This window comes from Phocoena phocoena, chromosome 3, assembly GCF_963924675.1.
Source record: "Phocoena phocoena chromosome 3, mPhoPho1.1, whole genome shotgun sequence".
Classification (NCBI taxonomy): domain Eukaryota; kingdom Metazoa; phylum Chordata; class Mammalia; order Artiodactyla; family Phocoenidae; genus Phocoena; species Phocoena phocoena.
Window position 1 is genome coordinate 4,844,083 of NC_089221.1, and position 26,621 is coordinate 4,870,703.

Sequence of the window (26,621 nt, forward strand, 5' to 3'; positions counted from 1 at the left end):
CAGCTGAGTCTTGGCAGTGTGTGGGATCTGACATTTTTCTGGCCACATTTACACTGTGAACCTGGGTGGACCACGTGGCCAGTGTTTGAAGAATGGTTCCGTATCAACTCAGACATGTGAAATCACAATACAAACATTCAGAGCCTTGACCACTCTTTACTGAGCACATGTGATGGTGGGCAAACTCCAAGGTGGCCCCATGATCCCCACTTCCTTCTGCTCGAGCCTTTGTGAAATCCCCTCCCTGTGAGTATGGATGGGGCCTGGGGCTTGCCTCTAACCATAGAATGTGTACCAGGTGATGGAGTCTCCTGTGATTACACCAATTACGTTTGTTCTCACTCCCTTGCTAGTTTTGAAGAAGCAAACAGTCACATCCTAAACTGCCTCTGGTTGGGGGTGGGGGGAGGAACCCATGGCAAGGAGCTGCAGGTGGACTCTAGGAGGTGAGGGCAGGCTCCAGCCAATGCCCAGCAAAGCTTAAAGCTCTCAGCCCTACAGCTGCAAAGAACTGAATTCTTCCATCTACCTGGCGGCTCTCAGAAGCAGTCTTACCTGGTCAAGACTTTGGGTGAGAAGACAACTACAGATACCTTAATTGCAGCCTGTGGGACCTGACAGAGGATCCAGGTAAGCTGTGCCTGGACTCCTGGCCAGATAAATGGTGAGCTAATATATGCGTGTGTGGTTAAGCCTCTCAGTGTGCGGTCATTTGGTATGCGGTGATAGAAAACTCATACACACACCATATGGCAGGACCTGTCTCAGTATTCAGTGTTTCCCAGGTCATGTCACAAGCTTCTGGAGCAAGCCCTGTTGTACCCATTTTGAAGATGAGAAGACTGAGCTCAGAGACATTCAGCAACTTGTCCAGGACTTTACAGCATAGATGTGGCCAGGCATACAGCCAGGCTGATGGAGCCCAGGCCTGAGTACTTATCTTAACAGGATACCTCCTCAGAATGGGAGTCTTTCTCTGTTTCATGAAAGTCTCCCTGGCCTTGTGTGGGTTTGCACAGTTAATCCCTTATATCTGCCAGGCATAAGGTACCAGGAGGTCTTGTTGTCCCACCGACATCTACATCTTTGTCTCCCACATCCTTACAAAGTACAAAGGTTTCAGAGGCTGGGTTGGGCTGGGGTGAGGAGTCCCACACCTTTGTGCTCCATGATGGTTTGGCATTTTATTTTTATTACAAATGGAGCACTCTTTCTCTCTCCTACAGCTCCTCTGCCTCCATGGGCCCACTGACCCTTCTTCAGAGGAAAAGTGAGGCATACATTTGGGTGAAAATGACACCAATAAATATGATCCCTCTGCATGTGAGAACTGAATAAATACCAGGTGATGATGAAGGTGCAGAAAGTAGATGTGGCATTGATCAAATATGTGTGTCTCTTGCTGGGTCCAAGCCCACATCTTTTTAAAGCACCATATTGCTACCACCCACTTCTACCCACACACCCACACCAAAGTGGCAGTGATCTCCTGGCCAGAGACACGGAGTGACCATCCATGACCACAGCCTGGGCGCACTGCCTAGAACTTCCATTAATTTATGAGATGCTTATCTTTTTTTTGCACTTGTGTTTGTCAGATACTTGAATCATGTAACAAAACAAGAAAATGTAATGACTTTTATGTGTATCAAGGGCTCTTGGCCTTGCCTCTCTGTTTATGTAATTTTGGACAAAAACAACCCAGCTTTCAATTATAATAATATGTGTCAGGAAAGAGGGCAACTTTGGGAGCGCTCATTCTCAAATAATGCTATTCTGTTCTAGGGAAGAAATTCATGCATAACTCTGTTATATTTAAAAATGAAATGCACTTGGCAATGAATGCAATGCTTTCTTCTCCCTTGCCAGCCCTTGAATCCCCAGGACCCCTTCTAAACGTCTCCTGTGAGACAGGGTTTGGTTGAATTTGAATTTGCCCAGCTCAACTGCACTCTCTAGTGGCCAGCACTGTCTCAACCCCAGCCCGGCAGCAACACCTCAGCTTCCAAGAACAAGGGCAGCGTGGTTGTCTACCCATCACAGAGGCAGCTTGTGGGGAGGCGCCCTCCCATTCCTGGTGCCGGGCTCCCTCTGAGCTTCCCAGCTGCATCTCTCTGTGTGATTGTGTAGCCAGAGCCAGGATCACTGCCTGGGATCAAGGACACCCCCTCAGATTGAATCCGGTGTCTTTTTTAATCCAACTGGACTGAGCAAATCCAAAATAAACATTTTAGCATATTTTCACAACACAAATGTTAAATATTTTTATTTCACTTAATGATAGAAGACCATTTCTACCAAAAATGGTAGAAAACTTGAAAAACACTGGAAAAGCATAGCTACTCCTCTTGATAAAACGTTGCTGAGCACCTCCCAGTGCAGGCAGTGGGCTGTGGCTGCAGATCTGATGCTTGACCAGGCACAATGCACACCAAGAGAGAAGTCCACAACCAGGGGCATTTGTTTCATACACATATTACATATTCATGTAAAAGTCACATACATATATGCATGTATATCTATATGAATGAATATTAACATATTTACAAATTGTCACATTATTTACCTTATTCTATTTTTGTAGTTCTGTATCAGGATGTTGTCACTGAACATATAATCCTCATTTAAGCCAATCTGCCAGGAGCCTCTTGAAACTTTCAAAATAAGACTATTTTTTGTTTTTGTTTGTTTGTTTGTTTTACATGTATAACATCAGAAAGCTCATTGCTTTAGGTGTTTAAAAGCCAAAATACATTAACTTCCTTTTATAAATGCATGATTTTCCTTAAGAAAACACATATAGAATGCCACCGAAATCTATAAAATCAACATTGTCAATAACCTATTTTTTAAGGCACTCACTGATCTTAGAAATATGCTAAAATGCTGTCCTGTTCTTTTCCCCCGCATTTATCACACTGTGTTGCTGTGTTACTTCACCATTATTACTGCACTGGGCCCGTCCCTGCGTTTTGTAAGGTTCTTGAATTAACACAGAATATGAGGCACTTCAAAATTACTTACAGATAAGAAAAAACAGTATCTTGTGATTTTTTTCCTGAATTAGGGTACTGTATTAGTCAGTGTTCTCCAGAGAAACAGAACTGTAGGGTGTGTGTGTGTGTGTGTGTGTGTGTGTGTGTGTGTGTATACAGAGATTTATCATAAGTAATTGGTCCATGGGATTATGGAGACTGGCAAATCCAAAATCTCAGAGTGGGCCAGCAGGCTGGAGACCCAGGGAAACTGGTACTGCAGTTCCATTCTGAAGGCCTCCAGACTGGAGTCCAGAGAGCTGGAGTTCCAGATCAAGTCCAAAGGCAGTCTTTCTTCTGTAGAATCAGGAACAGCCAGTGTTCCACATGAGATATGAAGGTCATCTGGGGGAGAATTCCCTCTTGCTCAGGGGAAGCCAGTCCTCTGTTCTATTCAGGCCATCAATTGATTGGACGAGGCCCACCTACATTATGAAGGGCAAATTTCTTTACTCAAAGTTCACTGATTTCAATGTTAATCTCACCCACAACACCCTCTCAGACACTCCCAGAATAATGTTTGACTGAATATAGGTGCACTCCATGTGCCAGCCAAGTCGACACATAAAATTAACCATCACAGGTGTATAAGTTCATTTACAATAATTTTTAATATAAAAACACTATGTGTTATAATTATTCTGCCTAATAGCCAAGTGTTTCTGCCATTGAAGTGAAGAATGAAAGGAGAAAGCCATGAGACAAAGCAGAGCTCTCCCCTCATTAGATATATTACAAAAATAAAGGCAGATTTAGGGAAGGTGGCACAGCCCTTGGCATTTAATCAAGATTCAGGGGAGAAATGAAAATATATCTTCATCTAAAACGTATACAAAGCTATGTTTTCTTAGCAAAGAATTCTACTATCATAAAAACAGATGGTGCTTTGCTTGCATTCAGGGAAGGGTTGTGTATGAAGGTTGAAAAACCACGTAAAAGGTAAAATGGGAATATTAATCCTGGCAACGAATCACTATGAAATTAGAAATTGTTTTAACAAACACCACCACTTTCAATACAATACTTTAAGGCAAATATTATCATACGTATTATACATTTATAGATTGGTAAATGATTAACTCAAATCACACAGTCAGGAAGTGGCAGTGCTGCATTGCCAGCCCCAGCGTACTGAATCTAAGCCCTGTTCTCTTTCTCATTCAGCTGAATATCTCAATTAAAGAACAGAGTTACCATATGCCTTAAAGAAATGGAAATAAATGATGGGTGGGATCAGGAATGATGGGAAAACTCATCTTTGGATTCCTCTGCAATTCAAGCTAGATTACCCTGTAGGTGTTAGGTTGACACAAATCTTCACCTGTCTAGAATTGTTCTTTAAGATGACAATGTGTATCTAATCTCACAGATGAAACTGTCCCCTTATTGTCCACTGGACTCAAGCTCTTCTCATAGGCAGTAGGGTAGAGCTCATCAAGAATGGCTTTGGAATGAAAACACAGAGAAATTCAATAATGTCCATGAGGTCACACCACAGAACCCAAAATAATATACAATTCTTGTGTTTCATACCTCAGTGCGGTACCCTCCAGGTAATGTCAGCATGGGCACGCCAAGGTGCTATAGTATCTGTAACCTTTCATCCATAAAGAAACAATCATTTATTACCATCCCCATGTGGCAGGTGATCCGCTACTTGCAGCATTTCAGCAAGTGACTTTGCCACCATGAAGTGTCTCAGCCTAACTCTGGCATTCACTCAGCCTCACAAACTCAATCTTCCCCGATCCTCCCTTGATTCTTAGTTAAATGTGGCCTCTACATCCTACCATTCAGAGATCATAGCAAGGTGAGAGGGGGGAAAGGTTTCCCACTTTCTTTTGATGCAATGAAAATAACTTTGAATTCTGAGTCTCTGCTTCCGAGTCCTATATGGGATGACATTGATGGATATCTAAGAAAGTTGACTATAGTTTTAACTAAACGTAAAATTCTAAATTCCTTTCATGTTTTCTGAAAAGTAATTTTAAGCGAGTGAGAGGTGAGAGGCAATAGAATGACTCTTCAAATTTTGTTTAAAGCTGAAATGGTTTTCTATCACTAAGATCCAGAAATGATACCTGATACAGAAAGTAGGAAGTCAACATTTCCATGATTTAAAGATAGAAATATTCGTTGTCTGTTTCATAAAAGAGAATTGTACTTTAGGACTTATAAGATAGGCTGCATTTTGAGATGTATGTTTATTTATTTATTTATTTATTTATTTTATATTTGGTTATTCAGCCTAGTTCTTTTCTGTTTAAAATTGCAGTTTTATATGCATTTATGTAATGTAATTTCCATCTTGGAGAAAGGAAGTCCCAAAGTTATTATAGCCTCACAGATTCAAATAGCCTTCACATTTACAGCCCCTGTGGATCAAAACATTGACAAAAACAGGTTCAGTGATGACTCCCTGAAAATGAATCCCAATTCTAGAAGGAGGAGTGATTGGGTCTTAGAAATCCCCCCGAGTCTAGGAAAATATCCCGAAGAGAAGATGGTCACACAGTGAGAAGACCCTTTTGCTGTACCTCATTCTGGTCCTGTCTGCTGGGAACACCAGGTACAGTACAATAAGTGGGCCAAGGCTATTTGACTGGGAGGGTACCCAATCAAATGTACCAGGCAGTCTCTTAATGGGCAGTCAGGCCAACAAAAGGACTGGTGGGGACACCTAGGTCAGAATGGCTCTAATCCCAACCAGGACTTAGAAAGGAAAGGGTGGGCCAACCCCTGGGTGAATGACATCCTGGGCATCTTAAGTGGCTCCAACAATTTTCCGAAACATCCGCCATGAAATCAGGTGTGGTCTGTGGCATCAACACACCTATATCAATGCCTACACCTGTGGGGGACAGAATCATGGCCCCCAGAGACACCCAGGCCAGTATCTGTGAATATACGACCTTATGTGGAGAAAGGGACTTTGCAGATGTTGTTAAGTTAAGGATTTTGAGCTGGGAGATTAGCCTAGATTCTCCAGGTGGACCCAGTCTAATTGCATGAGTCCTTAAAAATGGAGACACTTTCCCAGTGAGGTCAGTCAGAGGGAGATGTGACATTTCTGGCTTTGAAGACAAGGGGAGGGGCCACAAGCCAAGCAGTGTGGTGACCTCTAGAAGCTGGCAAAAATGGGGAAAGATTCTCCCTAAGAGCCTCCAGAAAGGAAGGCAGCTGCAGCCACCTTGATGTTGGCCCAGTGAGATCCGCATCAGACTTCTGACCTCCAGAACAGCAAGATGATACATGTGCGTCGTTTTAAGCCACAGAATGTGAGCAATTTGTTATGGCAGCCCTTAATTCCACCATCACTCCTGACCTGGTTAGGCACTGGTCCTAGAGGCTCCCTGGGACCCTGCACTCAGCTTTGTGATAGTTCTGGAGAGAGCAGGTGTACCTGTCCTCTCACCTGTCCATGTATTCCTGTGCACTGTGAATACTTACAGGACACAGGCTGATTTTCATAATAAATATTTGTATCTTAGTACTTAGTACAATGATTGGCACTCAGTAAAAGCTGAGTGAGTGAATGAAGACAGAGCTATGTGGCCCATCCACTAACTGCAGCCTTGTAGCCAGAGACCTACACAGTCTTTGTTGGCCTCCATGGAAAGTCACTCTTTTCTTCCTGGACTCTTGGGACTTTGAGTGATTTCTCTCTCCTTAACCCACTGCTCTTGGCTCCATGTGTGTGTTTGGTTGTTTATTTTTAAGCATCTTTCATCTGTATCCATTTTTATGGTCAGCTGGTTTTGTCCCCAACTTCCAGCTTCTACCAGCTACTATGGTGGCTTTTGAAACATTTTCCTGTTTCTAATATTCCTGCAGTTCAGCCAACATGGCAGAAAACAGAAAGAATTCCTTTCAACAGGCCTCATTTTGATCTTGATTTCTTTGGACGGAATTTCATAGTGTCTCAGTACTGCCTCTACAATTTAGTAAAACCCCAATATTGGCTCTAAGTTGGCTTACTAACTGATCCTCCATTACCCAAGCTGAAATCTTTGGTTAAATGCAATTAAAGTTACTTGATTCCAACACAGGAACCCACTGTGTAATCCTCTACTTTAGGTTGCCTCTCTCCCATCTGCATGGCATAAGCATCACTCCAGGGATTTCCAAATAGGTTTCAACTGAACCTAGCTCCTCCCCTTTTCAAAACTCACTTCTTCAAGAGTTCAAAGACAGACCAAGTCTACCCTGTAGAGCCATTGCAATTATTCTGAACTCTGTCCCCATCACTGCAAGTGACTCCCAAACTCACCTTTGTCTTTTCTTCCTTCTGCGTTGTTGTCCTTGGTGAAATGTGAGTGCTTGATGCATTTCTCCCACGGACTTGCATATATGTCACTTGGCTTCTGGATATTCAGGTCCCTTCAAGGAAGACGCCTGGCCTCACTTCCTGTGGCAGTTCCCTCCGAACTTCATCCCAAGTGTGTGCAGATGAAGGAAGAGGAAGAGGAAGAGAAGACAAATGGACCTGCCCCACAGGCCTTAGAACTTTCATTTGTCCAGAATGTCCATCTACCCCAAATGCAGGAAGATGTCCTTTGTACAGCAACCAAAGGAGACTAAATGTCCAAGTAGGTTTTATTCAAGCAAACACCCAGGCATTTACTTTATTTTTTTAAATCTGTCTTTAAATTTTTTAAAAATATTTTTTGGCCACACCACTCGGCATGTGGGATCTTAGTTCCCTGACCAAGGATCAAACACACACCCCCTGCAGTGGAAGTGTGGAGTCTTAACCACTGGACCACCAGGGAGTTCCCCAAGTATTTAATTTAGAATAGCTTAAAGAATCAGAATAGTAGGGTCATCTGGACCCTTACAAGCTCTTGACTGGGATGTGTCCCAGTTGTGCAAGAGCACAGTGCAAATGTTTATCTGTGGAGCCTCTGAATATGGGGGAGATGAAGTTCCTGAGGAAGAATTGCTCTTCTCCAAACTATCTCTCTGGATCCTGGGGAGGAAAACTGTCTTCCCTACACAATTGACTGAAGGCCAAGTAGCTAACCTAAGAGAAGGTGTCCCTCCTTCCTTTAAAAAGAAAGTCATGACTCTGTGTGTCTGTGTTTATTGGGGTGAGTTGGGAGGAAATCTCCCTAACCCCATAGAGTATGAAATTTATTGGTGTCACTCTCTGGAAGAAACTAAAGACGTAAGTTAAGGGCCTTGAGGACAAATCGTTTTAAGAATCAGGAAATAGAATCTGCATCCAAACACAGTTTACAAACCTTGAGAGAGTTTTCCATGCTATAATAGTTAGGGTGCTGCTAGCAGAGCTAGTGACCTGAGGGATTTCTGTGATTGAATCAATCTGAGAAATACTACATTTTCCCCCATTTTTTTGTGTGGTAAAATAGAGAAATTGTAAAATAACCATATTAAGCATTTCTAACAGTATAGTTCAGTGGAATTTAGCACATTTATAATGTGCGACCATCACCACCATCTGTCTCTAGAACTCTTTTTATCTTGTAAAACTAAAACTGCATACCCATTAAACAATAACTTCCCATCATCCTCTCCACAGCCCCTGTGAACCATCATTTCATTTTCTGTGTCTAGGAACTTCATATAACTGGAATTATACTATATATGTCTTTTTGTGACTGTCTTATTTCACTTAACAAATGTCCTCAATATTCATTCACGTTATAGTATATATCACAATTTCCTTCATTTTAAAGGCTGGATAATATTCCAGTGAATTCACCGTTGACCCTTGAACAACACAGGTTAGGTTGTCCAACCCCCATGCAACTGAAAATCCAAGTATAACCTTACAGTCACCCCTCCATATCTGAGGTTCTGTGTCTGCAGATTCAACCAACCATGGATTGTATACTACTGTAGTATGTATTTAGTGAAAAAAAAATCCACATATAAATGGATCTGCACAGTTCAAACCTGTGTTGTTCAGGGGTCAACTGTATATATTATATTTGCTTATCATTCAACCATCGATGAACAATTGGGTTGCTTATGTTTTGGCTATTGTGAATAGTGCTGCTATAAACATGGATTTATTTATTTTGGGTATATACACGGAGGTGGAATTGCTGGATTACATGGTAAGTTTTTGAGGAATCGGCCTACTGTTTTCCATGGCAACTGTACCATTTTACATTCCCACCAGGAGTGCACTAGAGTTCCTACTATTCCACATCTTCACCAACACTTGTTATTTTGTGTTTCTTTGACAGTAGCCATCCTAAGGGTGTGAAGTGATATCTCATTGTAGTTTGGGTTTGCATTTTCCTAATGATTAATGATTTCAAGCATCTTTTCATGTGCTTGTTAGACATTTGTATATTTTTTCTAGAGAAATGCCTATACAAGTTCTTATCTAATATTTGAATCAGGAAAAACATAAAGAAGTTGAAAGTACAAGGCTAAAAAATGTTAAACCAAGTTTAACCAAACCAAAGGAATTATTAAGCAAAGAAAAGTTGTGTTAATTTAAGACAAAGTAGACTTTAAGACAAAAATCATCAGCAAAGGAAAACAATGTCAACATAATGACAATAGGTAACTTTCTCCAGGAAATTTCTAAAGATATACATATAACATTCAATACATGTGTCTCTATCTCAGAGCTGCAAGACATATAAAGAAAAGAGCTGACAGAATTACAAGTGGAAAATGAAAAATGCATTACTGTTGTGGGAGATTATGAAAAAAATCTCTTTCAGTAACTGAGACATAAATATATAGAAGAGAAGTAGGATATAGAAGAGAAGTAGGATATAGAATAGCTTAATGCTGTAATTATAGAACATCTTGATTTAAAAAACATACACAAACACTTCACCCAAAAACACTGACTGATATTGGAACTGTTATTAATGTTGATTATATTATTTATACCTTAAAACAAATTACAATAAATTCCTCAGACTATTTAGTCTGACCATAGTACAAGCAAATCATGACTTATTTTTAAAAAGTATGCACGCTAGGAAATTTCAAAGCAAACTTCTGTACAACTCATAACTCAAAGGGGAAAGTATAATAAAAACTAGACCATACCTAGAAATGAATAATACCACTTCTCAAAAAAAGAACCATGAGGATATTTAGAATTGCACTAACACTAGCAAAGATGATTAATAGAAAATACATGGTATTATTATTGAACTCAAAATGTTAGAGAAAAAGAATAAGCATGAACTAAGAAAAATGTTGCAAGATACAAGCAGAAATTAATAAAACAAATGGTAAATGCATTTTTTAAGAGAGACAAAAACTCAAGAGGATATTTATTTTTAAAAATCTAATAGACTAGAAAAATATTTGCCAAAACTGGTACAATAAAAAATTTAAAAAAAACATAAATTCATAATGTTTTTTTAAGCAATAAATTACAAGATACAGTATGGAAAATAAATTTCAAGGAAAAATTAAGTAGACAATGTCCTGGGTGGGGAATAATTATATTAAAAATGATCTGGGAATAAGAAGAACAACTCGTGTAGAAACATAACTATCTGTATTTAAAACTGTATCAGAAAAGTAAAGCAAAACAAAACAAACAGCTCTCCAGGCCCAGGCAGTTTTAATTGAAAATTCTAACAAAATTGAAAGAACTAAAATTCTATTGTTTCAAGGACTAGGAATTCAAATGCTGGTCTCAAATCTAGTAATAAGTTTGTTCAAAACAGAGACAACATATATTAATCTCACTGTTGACCATAGAAGCTGAAATATTAAATATTTTAGTAAACTAAATCCAGTGATACATAAAAAATAATACATTATTAACACAATGGCTTTATACCACAAACACAAAGACAATAAACATTATAAAATCTCCTATTGTGTTTCAAAATATAGGTGGAAAACAGTTTAACAGTAACTGCATTTAGCTAAATTCAAACATATTTAAGAGTAAGATTTTCTAAAAACTAGAAAGAGGAGAAAATTTCCTTATTATAATAAGAGGTATTTACTAAAAACTATAATGAATCCAGTATTTAATTGTGAAACCAAAAAGTACTTTTCTTTAACTTCAGGAAGAAGAGCAGAGTGCCTATTCTCACTACTTCTGTTCAATTTTTTTTCTGGTTGCCTAAGACAACCTTATTAAACAAGAGTAAAGAAGTAAATATTAAGGTAGAGCAGTTGATATGTTTGTGTGCATAGAAAACCCTAGAGAACCTATAGCTAAATTATTGGAATTAATAAGAAAACTCAGAAGGTTGCTAGATGTAAAATCAATGTATGAAATTGGATTGTATTCCAATAACCATCAACAAGCAGGTGGAAAATCTAATTATAAAAAGACCATTTACAAAACAAAAAATATATTACTGAGGATTAAATCTAACAAGAGATATGCAATAACTTTATGGGTAAAAATATGAAACATTATTAAAAGACATAAGAGCTAACTAAATGAAGAGAGATAACATGTCATGGCTAGAAAGACTCAGATATCAAGATTTTTTTTTATAAAATAAAAGAGACCGAGAGTGTAAAGTTAGCACTGGGATAGAAAAACAGATGAATAGAGCATGGCCATGAACATAGAAAGAGCCCCACAAACATAGATACAGAGAATTGGTTTATGACAAAGGCAGTTTTGCAAGTCAGTGCAGAAATGCTGGCATGGGGGAACTTTCAAGATGGTGGAGGAGTAACACGTCAGGATCACCTTCTTCCCCACAAATACATCAGAAATACATCTACACATGGAATGACTCGTACAGAACACCTACTGAATGCTGGCAGAAGACCTCAGATTTCCCAAAAGGTAAGAAACTCACCACGTACCTGGGTAGGGCAAAAGAAAAAAGGAAAAACAGAGACAAAAGAATAGGGATGAGACCTGCACCTCTGGGAGGGAGCTATGAAGGAGGAAAAGTTTCCACACACTAGGAAGCCCCTTCACTGGCGGAGATGGTGGGTGTGGGCAGGAAGCTTTGGAGCCACGGAGGAGAGCACAGCAACAAGGGGTGCAGAGGGCAAAGTGGAGAAATCCCCGCACAGAGGATCAGTGCTGACCAGCACTCACTAACCTGAGAGGTTTGTCTGCTCACCCGCTGGGGTGGGTGGAGGCTGGGAGCTGAGGCGGGTGGAGGCTGGGAGCTGAGGCTTTGGCTTCGGAAGTCAGACCCCAGGGAGAGGACTGGGGTTGTCTGCGTGAACACAGCCTGAAGGGGGCTAGTGAGCCACAGCTAGCCGGGAGGGAGTCTGGGAAAAAGTCTGGACCTGGCTAAGAGGCAAGAGACCATTGTTTCAGGGTGCACAAGGAGAGGAGATTCAGAGCACCACCGATACGAGTTCCAGAGACGAGCACGAGCCGCGTGGACACCAGAGACAGGAATGAAATGCTAAGGGTGCTGCTGCAGCCTCCAAGAAGCCAGTGTGCAAGCACAGGTCACTATCCACACCTCTCCTCCCAGGAGCCTGTGCAGCCTGCCACTGCCAGGGTCCCGTGATCCAGGGACAACTTCACCAGGAGAGAGCGCCTCAGGCTGTTGCAACTTCAAGCCAGCCTCTGCCTTCTCAGGCTCACCCCACATTCCATACCCCTCCCTCCCCCAGCCTGAGTGAGCCAGAGCCCCAGAATCAGCCACTCCTTTAACCCCATCCTGTCTGGGAGAAGAACAGATGCTAGAGGGCAACCTACATGCAGAGGTGGGGCCAAACACAAAGCTGAACCCAGGAGCTGTGCAAACAAAGAAGAGAAAGGGAAATCTCTCCCAGCAGCCTAAGGAGCAGTGGATTAAATCTCCACAATCAACTTGGTATACCTGCATCTCCGTAATACCTGGAAAGACAATGAATCATCCCAAAATTGAGGCAGTGGACTGTGGGAGCAACTGTAGGCTTGGGATTTGCTTTCTGCATCTAATTGGTTTCTGGTTTTATGTTTATCTTATTTTAGTATTTAGAGTTTATTATCATTGGTAGATTTGTTTATTGATTTGGTTGCTCTCTTCCTTTTTTAAAATTATTTGTTACTTTTTTAATATATATAGATTTTTTTTTCCTTTTTCCCTTTTTGTGAGTGTGTATGGGTATGCTTCTTTGTGTGATTTTGTCTGTATAGCTTTGTTTTTACCATTTGTAATAGGGTTCTGTCTCCATTTTTTTAATTACTTGTTAATTTTTAATTATTTATTTTTTATTTTAATAACTTTATTTTATTATATTATTTTTCTTTCTTTCTTTCTTTTTCTCTCTCTTTCCTTCTGAGCCATGCTGCTGACAGGGTCTTGGTGCTCCAGCTGTGTATAAGGCCTGTGCCTCTGATGTGGGAGAGCTGGGTTCAGGAGCTCGGTCCACCAGAGACCTCCCAGCTTCACGTAATATCACATGGGGAAACATCTCCCAGAGATCTCCATCTGAATGCTAAGACCCAGCTCCACTCAACGACCAGCAAGCTACAGTGCTGGACACCCTATGTCAAACAACCAGCAAGACAGGAACACAATCTTCCCATCAGCAGAGAGGCTGCCTAAAATCATGATAAGGTCATTGGCACTGCAAAACACATCACCAGATGCAGTCCTGCCCACCAGAAAGACAAGATCCAGCCTCATCCACAAGAACACAGCCACCAATCCCCTCCACCATGGAGCCTGCACAATCCACTGAACCAACTGTAGACATTGGGGGCAGACACCAAAAACAAAGGTAACTATGAGCCTGCAGCCTGCTAAAAGGAGAACCAAAACACAGTAAGTTAAGCAAAGTGAGAAGACAGAGAAACACACAGCAGATGAAGGAGCAAGGCAAAAACCCATGAGACAAAACAAATGAAGAGGAAATAGGCAGTCTACCAGAAAATAATTCAGAGTAATGATAGTAAAGATGATCCAAAATCTTGTAAATAGAATGGAGAAAATACAAGAAACATTTAACAAGGACCTAGAAGAACTAAAGAGCAAAAAAACAGTGATAAACAACACAATAAATGAAATTTAAAAATTCTCTAGAAGAAATCAATAGCAGAATAACTGAGGCATAAGAAAGAATAACTGAGCTGGAAGGTAAAATAGTGGAAATAAATACCACAGAGCAGAATAAAGAAAAAAGAATGAAAAGAATTGAGGACAGTCTCAGAGCCCTCTGGGACAACATTAAACATGCCAACATTCAAATTATAGGGGTCCCAGAAGAAAAAGAGAAAAAGAAAGAGACTGAGAAAATATTTGAAGACATTATAGTTGAAAACTTCCCTAATATGGGAAAGGAAATAGTCAAGTGCAGGAAGCATAGAGAGTCCCATACAAGATAAATCCAAGGAGAAGCACACCAAGACACATATTAATCAAACTATCAAAAATTAAATACAAAGAAAAAATATTAAAAGCAACAAGGGAAAAGCAACAAATAACATACAAGGGAATCCCCATAAGGTTAACAGCTGATCTTTCAGCAGAAAAGCTGCAAGCCAGAAGGGAGAGGCAGGACATATTTAAAGTGATGAAAGGGAAAAACCTACAACCACGATTAATTTACCCAGCAAGGATATCATTCAGATTTGATGGAGAAATTAAAAACTTTACAGACAAGCAAAAGCTAAGAGAATTCAGCACCACCAAACCAGCTTTACAACAATTGCTAAAGGAACTTCTCTAGGCAGGAAACACAAGACAAGGAAAAGGCCTATGATAAAAGACCCAAAACAATTAAGAAATTGTTGATAGGAACATACATATCGATAATTACCTTAAATGTAAATGGATTAAATGCTCTAGTCAAAAGACATAGACTGGCAGAATGGATACAAAAATAAGACCCGTATATATGCAGTCGACAAGAGACCCACTTCAGACCTAAGGACACATACAGACTGAAAGTGAGGGAATGGAAAAAGATATTCCATGGAAATAGAAATCAAAAGAGAGCTGGGGTAGCAATCTAATATCACACAAAATAGATTTTAAAATAAAGACTATTACAAGAGACAAGGAAGGACACTACATAATAATCAACAGATCAATCCAAGATGAAGGTATAACAATTGTAAATATTTATGCACCCAACACAGGAGCACCACAATACCTAGGGCAAATGCTAACAACCATAAAAGGGGAAATCGACAGTAATGCAATAATAGTAGGGGACTTTAGTTATTTATTTATTTTTTGTGGTACGTGGACCTCTCACTGTTTTGGCCTCTCCCATTGTGGAGCACAGGCTCCAGACGTGCAGACTCCAGATGTGAGCGGCCATGGCTCATGGCCCCAGCTGCTCCGCAGCATGTGGGGTCTTCCTGGACCGGGGCATGAACCTGTGTCCTCTGCATCGGCAGGCAGCCTCTCAACCACTGTGCCACCAGGGAAGCCCCTAGTAGGGGACTTTAACACCCCACTTTCACCAATGGACAGATTATCCAAAATGAAAATCAAAAAGGAAACACAAGTTTTAAAAGATACATTAAACCAGATGGACTTAATTGATATATATAGGACATTCATTCCAAAAACAACAGAATACACTTTCTTCTCAAATGCTCATGGAACATTCTCCAGGTTAGATCATATCTTGGGTCACAAATCAAACCTTGGAAAATTTAAGAAAACTGAAATCATATCAAGTATTTTTTCCAACAACAATGTTATGAGACTAGATATCAATTACAGGAAAAAACTGTAAAAAATACAAACACATGGAGGCTACATAATACACTGCTAAATAACCAAGAGATCACTGAAGAAATCAAATAGGAAATCAAAAAATACCTAGAAACAAATGACAATGAAAACATGATGACCACACATTTATGGGATGCAGCAAAAGCAGTTCTAAGAGGGAAGTTTATAGCAATACAATCCTACCTCAAGAAACAAGAAACATCTCAAATAAACAACCTAAACTTACAATTAAAGCAATTAGAGAAAGAAGAACAAAATCCCCAAAGTTAGAAGAAGGAAAGAAATAATAAAGATCAGATCAGAAATAAATGAAAAATAAATGAAGGAAATGATAGCAAAGATCAATAAAACTAAAAGGTGGTTCTTTGAGAAGAAAAACACAGTTGATAAACCATTAGCCAGTCTCATCAGGAAAAAAAAGGGAGAAGACTCAAATCAACAGAACCAGAAATGAAAAAGTAGAAGTAACAAATGACATGGCAGACATACAAAGGATAATGGGAGATTACTACAAGCAACTATATGCCAATAAAATGGACAACCTGGAAGAAATGTACACATTCTTAGAAAAGCAGAGCCTTCCAAGACTGACAAAGGAAGAAATACAAAATATAAACAGACCAATCACAAGCACTGAAATTGAGACTAGGATTAAAAATCTTCCAACAAACAAAAGCCCAGGACCAGAAATATCAATCAGTGGAACAGAATAGAAAGCCCAGAGATACACCCACACACATATGGTCACCTTATTTTTGATAAAGGAGGCAAGAATATACAATGGAGAAAAGACAGCTTCTTCAATAAGTGGTGCTGGGAAAACTGGACAGCTACATGTATGGAAATTAGAGCACTCCCTTACACCATATGGAAAAATAAATTCCAAATGGATCGAAGACCTAAATGTAAGGCTAGACATTATAAAACTCCTAAAGAAAACATAGGCAGAACACCTTATGACATAAATCACAGCAAGATCCTTTTTGACCCAACTCCTAGAGAAATGGAAATAAAAACAAAAATAAACAAATGGGACCTAATGAAACTTAAAAGCTTTTGCACAGCAAAGGAAACCATAAACAAAACAAAAAGACAAACCTCAGAAGGGGAGAAAATATTTGCAAATGAAGCAACTGACAAAGGATTAATCTCCAAAATATAGAAGCAGCTCATGCAGCTCAATATCAAAAAACAAACAACCCAATCCAATAATGGGCAGGAGACCTAAATAGACATTTCATCAAAGAAGATATACAGACTGCCAACAAACACATGAAAGGATGCTCAACATCACTAATCATTAGAAAAATGCAAATCAAAACTACAGTGAGATATCACCTCACACTGGTAAGAATGGCCATCATCAAAAAATCTACAAACAATAAATGCTGGAGAGGGTATGGAGAAAAGCGAACCCTCTTGTACTGTTGGTGGGAATGTAAATTGATACAGCCACTATGGAGAACAGTATGGAGGTTCCTTAAAAACTAAAAATAGAACTACCATATTACCCAGCAATCCCACTACTGGTCATATACCCTGAGAAAACCATAATTCAAACATAGTCATGTACCACAATGTTCACTGCAGTTCTATTTACAATATCCAGAACACAGAAGCAACCTAAGTGTCCATTGTCAGATGAAAGGATAAAGAAGATGTGGCACATATATACAATGGAATATTACTCAACTATAGAAAGAAATGAAATTGAGTTATCTATAGTGAGGTCGGTGGACCTAGAGACTGTCATACAGAGTGAAATAATTCAGAAAGAGAAGAACAAATACCATATGCTAACACATATATATGGAGTCTAAAAAAAGAAAATGTGGTTCTAATGAACCTAAGGGTAGAACAGGAATAAAGATGCAGACGTAGAGAATGGACTTGAGGACACAGGGAGTGGGAAGGTTAAGCGAGAGAGTGTCATGGACATATATACACTACCAAATGTAAAATAGATAGCTAGTTGGAAGCAGCTGCATAGCACAGGGACATCAGCTCAGTGCTTTGTGTCCACCTAGAGGGTCAGGATGGGGGTGTGGCAGGAAGACGCAAGTGGGAGGAGATATGGGAATATATGGATACGTGTAGCTGATTCACTTTGTTATAAAGCAGAAACTAACACACCATTGTAAAGCAATTATACTCCAACAAAGATGTTTAAAAAAAAAAAAAGAAATGCTGGCATGTTTATTAAGGAGTTTGGGAAAATATAGTTATCCCCCCTATATATATATATATATATATATATATATATATATATATATATATGAAATACTACATTATACTGTATATAAAAACCAAAGCTAAGAGGGATAAAATCTAAAGATGAGAAATAAGACTTTAAAAATTTACTAAAACGATTATGCTTATGCCCACATGAAAGTAACTGGTGTGGGATGTGCCCACCCACTGTAAACAACTAGATATAAGAACTAGATAAAATATTGAAATCATGCTTTAAAAAAATAGGCAATATGCAGCACAGAATTCTGATCTCTAACAGAAGGAAATAAACAAGTGATCCCTACCTTCAATTTGTGCCTCTAGGCAATTTCTAAACTTCAGTTCAGGGAGGGCAAACTTAAGCAGAACACTGTGGTCTTTGGTGTTACTGAGTTGAAAAGACAAGGACTGTACTTGAAAGAGGCAGAAGTGGCTTGAATTTAGATGGTAAAGTATCAGAGTGGAGAGAGAAAATGTCTCCTGAGTCTTTGGCTTAATCCTCAGACACTCAGGAAAGACATGAAACTCCACGAGGCTGCGGAAAGTACTGCTACCAGATTCAGAACAATTATCAGGGAAGCTGAAAAATCACCACACAGAGGTGAGAACCATTTCAGCTCCTACCAGCTAATATGGATATATCAATATCTTGTTGAATACATGGGGCGTTATGTAGAGATCCCAGAAAATAACTAAGTATTTTAAGTAAGTGGCCCAAACAAAAGTGAGATAAATAATTGTCGAGTAAAGGCTACTCTACGCATGTCCAAAAAAGTACCTAAAACCAAGCTGCAAAATGTTCAAGCTGATGCACAAGTTGTGTAAGTGTCTGCTTATGTGCCAGCCCAAGTCCAACATGCTTTCAAGCCATAAAACAACCTTCGGAACTCAAAATCAGAAATACGCAATGTCTAGAATCCAACCAAAAATTATTTTAAAAGAAGAAGCAGGAAACGGTGCTTCCCATTACCCATTACCAGGAGAAAAATAAATCGATACAAACAGACGTATAAAAGAGAGAGATTATAAATTATCACACAAAGACTTTAAAATAGTATTTATAATATGCTCAGAAAGCATGAATATGAGAAAAAAGTTGAAGATATAAACAGGAACCTCATGTAACTTGTAGAGATGGAAACATGTTATATCTATGAAAAGTCCCATGTACTCATAAAATCTTCCACTTTATTAGAAAAATTTCACTGGATGGTATTAACAAAAAATGAAATGTAAAAAATAAATGAATTTGAACATAGCTGTAACAACTCTGCAAAATGAAGCATAAAAGACAAATTGACTGGAAGAAATTGAACTCACTAAAATTTATTTATTACCCCCAAATCAATACTTGCAACACTTTCATGGTCGAACAAGACAACACTCACCTTCTTATTTTAGCTCTCCTACTGTCAACAAGCTGCCTTTTTGTGATCCATTTCATGTCATGTTTCTGCATTTTTGTGTTTTTTGTTAGTGAGTAACTGTTTAAGATGTTTAAAATGACACTCAAGCATATTACAGAAATTCTGTCTGTGTTCATGAGCACAAAAAAGCTGTGATGTGCTTTATTGTTAATGTATTGACATTACATACCAAATAAGGTGTCTTTAACAGAAACACAAATTATGCATTGATTGACTGATGAAAATGTAGGTTCACAGGAACCTAACTCTCTATTTCCCCTTGGAACAATGTTCAGTATCCACTAACTCAGTATTTGTGGACATTTTATAGAAGATGACTACTGAGAATAATGAGAATTGACTGTATTTCTTATATCGATACAATTGCTACACTTTAAAAGCAGAAATATTATATGGTGGAAACTATATTAAGAAGCTATGCCTTCTCATTCCTTCTTAGAATTCCTTCTTAGAGGAATTCCTTGTATTGGACTAACTCTCCAATCAATAGTAATTATAAACTTTGTGTAAAATATGATAAACATTTTTGAAGGAACTACAAAGTGACTAAAATTGCATTAACCAGAGGGGATTTGACTCTCCGATGAAGAAAACCACACTTAGTGAAATCCACATTCATGTATTTCACTTCAAATGGGAAAGGTAGAACAAACATCCCTACAGGAACGTTGCAAATAGATGAGCATATGCTAAGATAACATGCAGATGTCTGGGAAAGATTAGCTACAAAATCTGGTCCACAGAAAGAGGTTTGTAATATGATGCAAATCAAAGTAAGTAATCTTTGAAACATTGCTGAAAGTAAGTACATTTTACGTAGTAAAGGTAAATTCCTAGCTTAACAGATTTTTAAAATTGTAACTGATTCCTTGAAAAGTTCTAGAAGAGCTAATAAATAAATAAGGACCAGCCAAGACTACAGCAATGAGGAGTAATCACTAGTAATAGTTAAGACTAGTAATCACTGGTTTTAATAGCTAATAGTTATTAAAACTCAGAGGAGCAAACTCACAAGCTGGCTTTTTGGTTTTTGTTTTATGAAGGGCTTACTGAAATGGAATATCTTGAGAGAGCTGTCCATAAAGAATATCTTGATTTCAGCAAGGCATTTTGAACTCAGTGGATTAAAAAGGAAAAAAAAAAAAGATGAAGCGGGAATAAATGTAATGTGTATGCACGTGGGGAGAATCTGTTTGGAATGCTGTGCTATTCTCTGATGGACAAGAAGCAATTCTAGCATGTTCTCATTATTGCTGAAAAGTGGATTGTATCATCCCCAAGTGCTCACGTGGAGCCTGAGTATACACAGGGGAAGATATTTTAAATGTGTTTTGTCACAGCTGCTTTTGAGTGGAAAAATGATAATCAATAAACAATGTGCATATTCCTTGCTCATTTATTTGTTTTTAAAATTACATTTACACAAGAAACCTAAGTAGAGTATCTTCACATCTATAATAGGAGGATCATTTTCTGTTTGTTTGCAATTTTTACTTTTAAAAATAATCATGAAAAGTTGGATTTTTAGAAGTAGGGGGTGAATGTGATCCACACATTCATGATCTCTTAGCTCTGATTAAAAGACAAACAGGAAGGGTTAACACTATGTCCTTTTTATATAGCATTATCAATGGACATGGGTGCCCTTACACATGGAAGAATTTAAAAAGTCAGATAAAGACTCATGTAAGGTTACAAGAATATTCATACAGAGTCCACTAGATCTGATGCAATGCACATGGAGGATGCCTTGCTCATGTAAAATTGTCCCCACCAGCCCAGGAGGTTTGCTCTAAGAGGTTTCATCCACTGTGCTGTCTTCACTTCCCAGAAGTAACTGCTGGATCTTGTCATCCGAGGGATGCAGATGGGATTGTGCCATGTACAGGCTGACTTCTCTCCAAGGCTGCCACTGCTCACAAGCTCACTGTGTGATTGTTTTCCCAGTGTCTCACTTGTACATCCAAGACTTGGGTTAAAGCACAACTAAGATCCTTCCAACTTTAATAGTCTGAGCTTCTGCTGCTGCTTCAGATCCTCCAACCCTGTAAGCAAAGAGCTAGAGAATCTCAAACACAAGATTACAGAAATGGGTATTATATTTAGAAAACATTTCTAAAGAGTACTTTTATAGTCATAGAGATAATGCAGATATATTTTAGGAAATTTGTGAATTACAGAAAAAAACCTTGTGATAATAGTTAAAACTATTTGACATTTGTTAAGCACTCACTACAATCTGGGAACAAAATACTTTGTATACTTTGTTCCTCCCCAAGCCTCACAAACTAGGTAAAATTACATTACTTATATTATAGAGATAAACAAAGTGAGGATCAGAGACTGTAATTATTATACAACCACGATATGATTTCATAGCTAATAAATGGGATTTGATCCCAGATCAAATTCTAAAGAATACATTTTTACCACTGTAATAATCTTTGTATAGATTTACATTCTGAAAAGAAATTGAGATTATACTACATATATTGTATGTACATAAACTACAATCCAATAATGGGTCAGCTTGTGTTGCTAATAATGTGGAGTATCTCCATATCATAAACTAATCTTATAAAGTATTGTTTTCAATAACCGCATGGCATTCTGTTGAGTGGAATATTGTAAAATGTATTACAAGCTGTTATCCACTGGTGTATCACAAATTATTCTAAAAGTTTAGACGCCTGCAACCACGAAGATTTACTGTGTCACGGTCCCTAGGAGTCTGGAAGCAGCTTAGCTGAGCTGTTCTGGTTCACAGTCTCCAGTGGGAGGGGGAGCATTGCAGGCATAAGGCAGTTAAAATGGCAGTGGAGCAGTGGGCATCTGAAGGTTTGACCTAGCCTGGAGGATTTGTTTCTAAAACAACTCTCTCACTTGGCTGTTGGCTGAAGGCCTCAATTCCTCACCATGTGAACCTCTCCCCATAATAGGGCAGGTGACTTCCTGCAAAGAGTGATCCAAAATAGAGAAAGCAAGGGGTAAGTCTCAGTAACGTTCATGGTGTAGTTTCCAAAGTCAAACAGATCACTTCCCGTTTATTATACTGTGTGTAAGTGACTCAGGAGGCCCATCACACACTCAAGGGGAAGGGAATTAGGTTCCATCTCCCTTAAGGAAGAGCATCAGAGAGTTTGTAGGGACACTTTCAAACCACAACATGAAATAACTCTACTTCTATATTTGTATTTACATATTTTCTAATTGATTTCTAATTATTACCATTGTTAACAATATTGTTACAAATAGTACCACACATAAATCTATGAGATCTTTGTCATTATTCCCTTAGAATAATATCCAAGTGAGATGACTGGGATAAAGGATATAAATATTTTTGAGGTTTGGAATGTATATTGCCCTGCAGAAGGCGGGCACCTCTTGAGCCTCTGTGGCAGGTTGTATTTTTCCAAAGATGAACAACAAAATCACTACATTCTACATATTATTCTTACAATGTGATGTTAAAAATATTCCCTTTGAGTAGTAGGGCCTAAGTCCTAGTTCCCCTACACTTGAACCTGGGTGAAACTTTGTGACTGTCTCAACCAATAGAGTATGGCAGAAATGACACTATGTACTTCTGAGTAGGTAATAAAATGTCATGAACTTTTGTCCTCCTGGGACACTTGTTTTTGGAACCAGTTACCATGGTGCAAGGAAACCAGTTGTCCTCAAGGAGACCACATGTAGGTGATATGGATGTCAGCCTCCGCTAAGGTCCTGGCCACCAGCCAACATCAACCATCAGGAAGAAAGTGAGTGAGCCTTCTGATAATTTCAGACACAGGGCACGCCAGATTTCAAGATGCCTCACTTGACACTGCATGGAGCAGAGATAAGCTGCCCATTGAATGTGGTCCAAATTGAAGATTCATGAGCAAGATAAATAACTGGTAATTCCACTCCAGTGTATTGACCCAAGAAAAATGAAAAATTATGTCAACGAAAGACTTATACAAGAAAGTGAATAACTACCAAAAAATTGAAAAAAAATTCATATGTCCTTAGACAGAAAAATAGATAAACAACAGTACTATACTCATAAAGTAAATATGCCACAATAAAAAAGAGAACTACTTACACATGCAACAACATTGATAAATCTCACAAAAGAATACATACTGCACGATTTCTTTTGCATGAAATACTAATACAGTTTGTTGGAGGACAGAGGGAACAAAAAATGTCCATTGAACTGAGAGGGTATCTTGAGACCAAAAAATGAGGCAGGCAGCCCCATGTAGTCAGTGGATCAGTTTATTATAGGGTAACTTACTCACAGGGTGGGATCAGACAGACAATGATCTGTAAGCATTTGTAGCTGTACTTGGCACTGCTGAGGAGCCACTGGGACAATTTTATAGTTAACCTAGTGTATGGGGGTGCATGCTTGGAAAGAGGATGTGCATTCCTAAGATTTATGAATGGGTAACTAGTCTCATGTGTGCCAGGAGAATGTCAGCGAAGGTCTTCATCATTGTTTGGGGACTAACAGAGCATGGAGGCCACCTGGACCTAAAGATCATTAAACAGTATCTATTAACAAAGCGCTTGATGACAGAGAAGAGATTTACTACATGGTGCAGACCTAGATAGGGTCAGCGGAAGGACAGGAGGGACTAAATGGGCCCAAGGTGGCATCAGTTATGCCAGCAGCCATACACAGGTAAAACTAAAATATGGTGATAATAATGGATTGTGGTTATGGAGACAGTAGAGAGGGGAGGTTGACTGGAAAGGGTACAGTGGAATTTTCTGGAAGGATGGAAATGTTGTATATCTTGTTTTGGGCATGGTGACACGGGTGTTTATAATTGCCATTATTCATCAAGCTGAACACTTAAAATCTGTGTATTTCATTGTATAGTAATTACATCTCAACTTTTAAAACCTGCAACCATCTAAAATACTTTTAATGTCTCAGTCCAACCATGCACATTTAATATTATCATGGAAGACACTTTCTATTAAACTATTAGAGGATGGAAAATGAGAAACCATATTTATTGAAGGTCATTTTCTGTGATGGAGGTTTTATCAATTCAACTTGGGGGCAGAAGATGACAAAAAATAAAGCTAACCACTTGGTGAAAAATGGGGTCTGAAGATAGGAACTCAAGCATTAAAAAAAAAATCTAGGTGATGAAGCTTAAATTGAGAACTCCTGCTACTCATTTTCTCACATGAATTTATTAAGAGGAAATTAGCACAATCAGTGGACTTATAACTTAGCCAACACTGTTTCTGACAAGTTTTAGGAAATAATTTCAGCAAAAGAAGGGTTATATTAGCATGATCAATATTTACATTCAGGCCCTGAAATATAGTTTAATTGATAAAGAAAAAAATAGCACCTTAGTTGTGTAGTGGGTTCTCGTGCAGAGTTTACATTCAGTCCTGAGTCCAGGGGATAATCCCAAGTGAAAAAGAATCCTGTAGTCTGTCATCTTGATCTTTGAACGTTAGGTATGATAAAGAAAAGGTTTTGCATAAAGGCAAGTTGTCTCTTCTCTTAATAAAGTGGAGAAATGTTTGTGTACTGCTCCCAGGAGAAGCTAAACAAATGCTACCTCCATCTCTCTGTGTCCAATCAGATTTAGGAACTGGACCCTCAGTTCTCCGTGTCTCAGGGTATAAATGTGGACAAAATACTACCTGGAACATTGAAGAGGTGTCACTGGTTACTGTGAATACTTTTATTTCATTTCCAGTGGTTTTCTCAGTGATGTATTAGTAAGTCAGGGAATCTGATTAGGGAGCCAATAAGAGAAAACTCCCTCAGTCTGGGTTTATCCATAGATATGCTTTCAAAGTCAGATGTGGGGCCCAAAGATGGTACACAAGATGAGCCACTGGCCCCTGAGAAGGAACTTTAAGAGCTTTTCATTGTATTAAATTATAATTAGAAAGGAAGTATGCAACCCTAATGTTCAATAGCAGGTCTCTAATCGAGTCCTGGATATGTCTGCGGGTCATTGCTGATTGATGGGTCTTTAGAGAGGAGATATTGGCAGTCCCACCTCACTCAGTTACTGGCTTTATTGCCATGCTTTGCAGCTTAAATGGGCCAAAACAAGTAGATTTAAAAATTGTATTACCTAATTTCACTTAACTATTCTTTTGCAAAATAAAAAAAACTGGCTTCAAATATACATACACAGAGATACCAGTTGTATCTCAGTGTCACTGGTCCAGAGAGCAGAACAGTCTGGTCCAGTGATACCCTAGCAGAACTCAGTGGGCAAACAGAGGATCCCAGGTGGATCTAGGGACACCTACATCCACACCCCCACAAGGACACAGATTCTTGACTTCTGCTTATAGCCAATGTGGAATCAATCACAGGGACTGAATACACCCTTTCTCTTGAAACAATGGAAAAGTGGACAAAATATAGGAAATGATGATTTTCAAGACACTAGACATCAGTTATCCTTGGTAGGGAGGAAAGGAGTGAGATGAGCTTTACAGTAGCCACAGCTCACAACCTGTGGGGAGAAACAGGAGTAAGCAGAGCAAACTGCCTGAAGTGAAACACGGAGCCCAGCGCCTGGAGATCAAGGTTGTCAGGGTGCATGACAAAAGAAAGGAGCAGAGCTGTGCAGAGAGACCTGCAGAAGGCCTCCCTCAAATACTCGGCTGTGTACTGACCAACTCATGTGTCTGAGGAAAGGACCACCCAACAGGACTAGAGAATAGTATCCCGTGCTCGGACAGGGCCAGGCTGGTGCCTGTTCCCACCAGCTGGGCTGGAACCACAGGACACTGGGCAGGGCATTTGGTACACTCTTGCCTCTGTGGAGGGGAATATCATCTCTGAACTGAGCATTGCTCCAGTCCCGCCTAACACATCTTAAGAGCAAGACCCAAAAGGATCAAGCTGTTTGCAAGTGGCTTAACTGTGCCTCAGAACAAAGCTCAAGAACACTTATAAGAATGCAAAAATATCCAGGTACCAGCAAGGTAGGATTCAAAATTCATGTTCTCTTAAAGATGAATCAGGAAAATACCACCTTACTGAAAACTAGGAGAAAAAGATAAATCCTCTATTATACTCAAGTATTGCAATATATCTCTCTCCTTCAATAAAAGAAAATCAGTTAGGATATAAAATGTTTAAAAAAACAATATCAACCAACTTGACCTCATTGACATTTATAGAGAAACTCATCCAATAAACAGCAGAATACATGCTCTTTTCAAGTGACACAAAATTTTTACCAAGACTGACTATATTCAAAACCATAAAACAAGTCCCAATACATTAAAAATAAATAAATTTCTACAAAATATGTTCT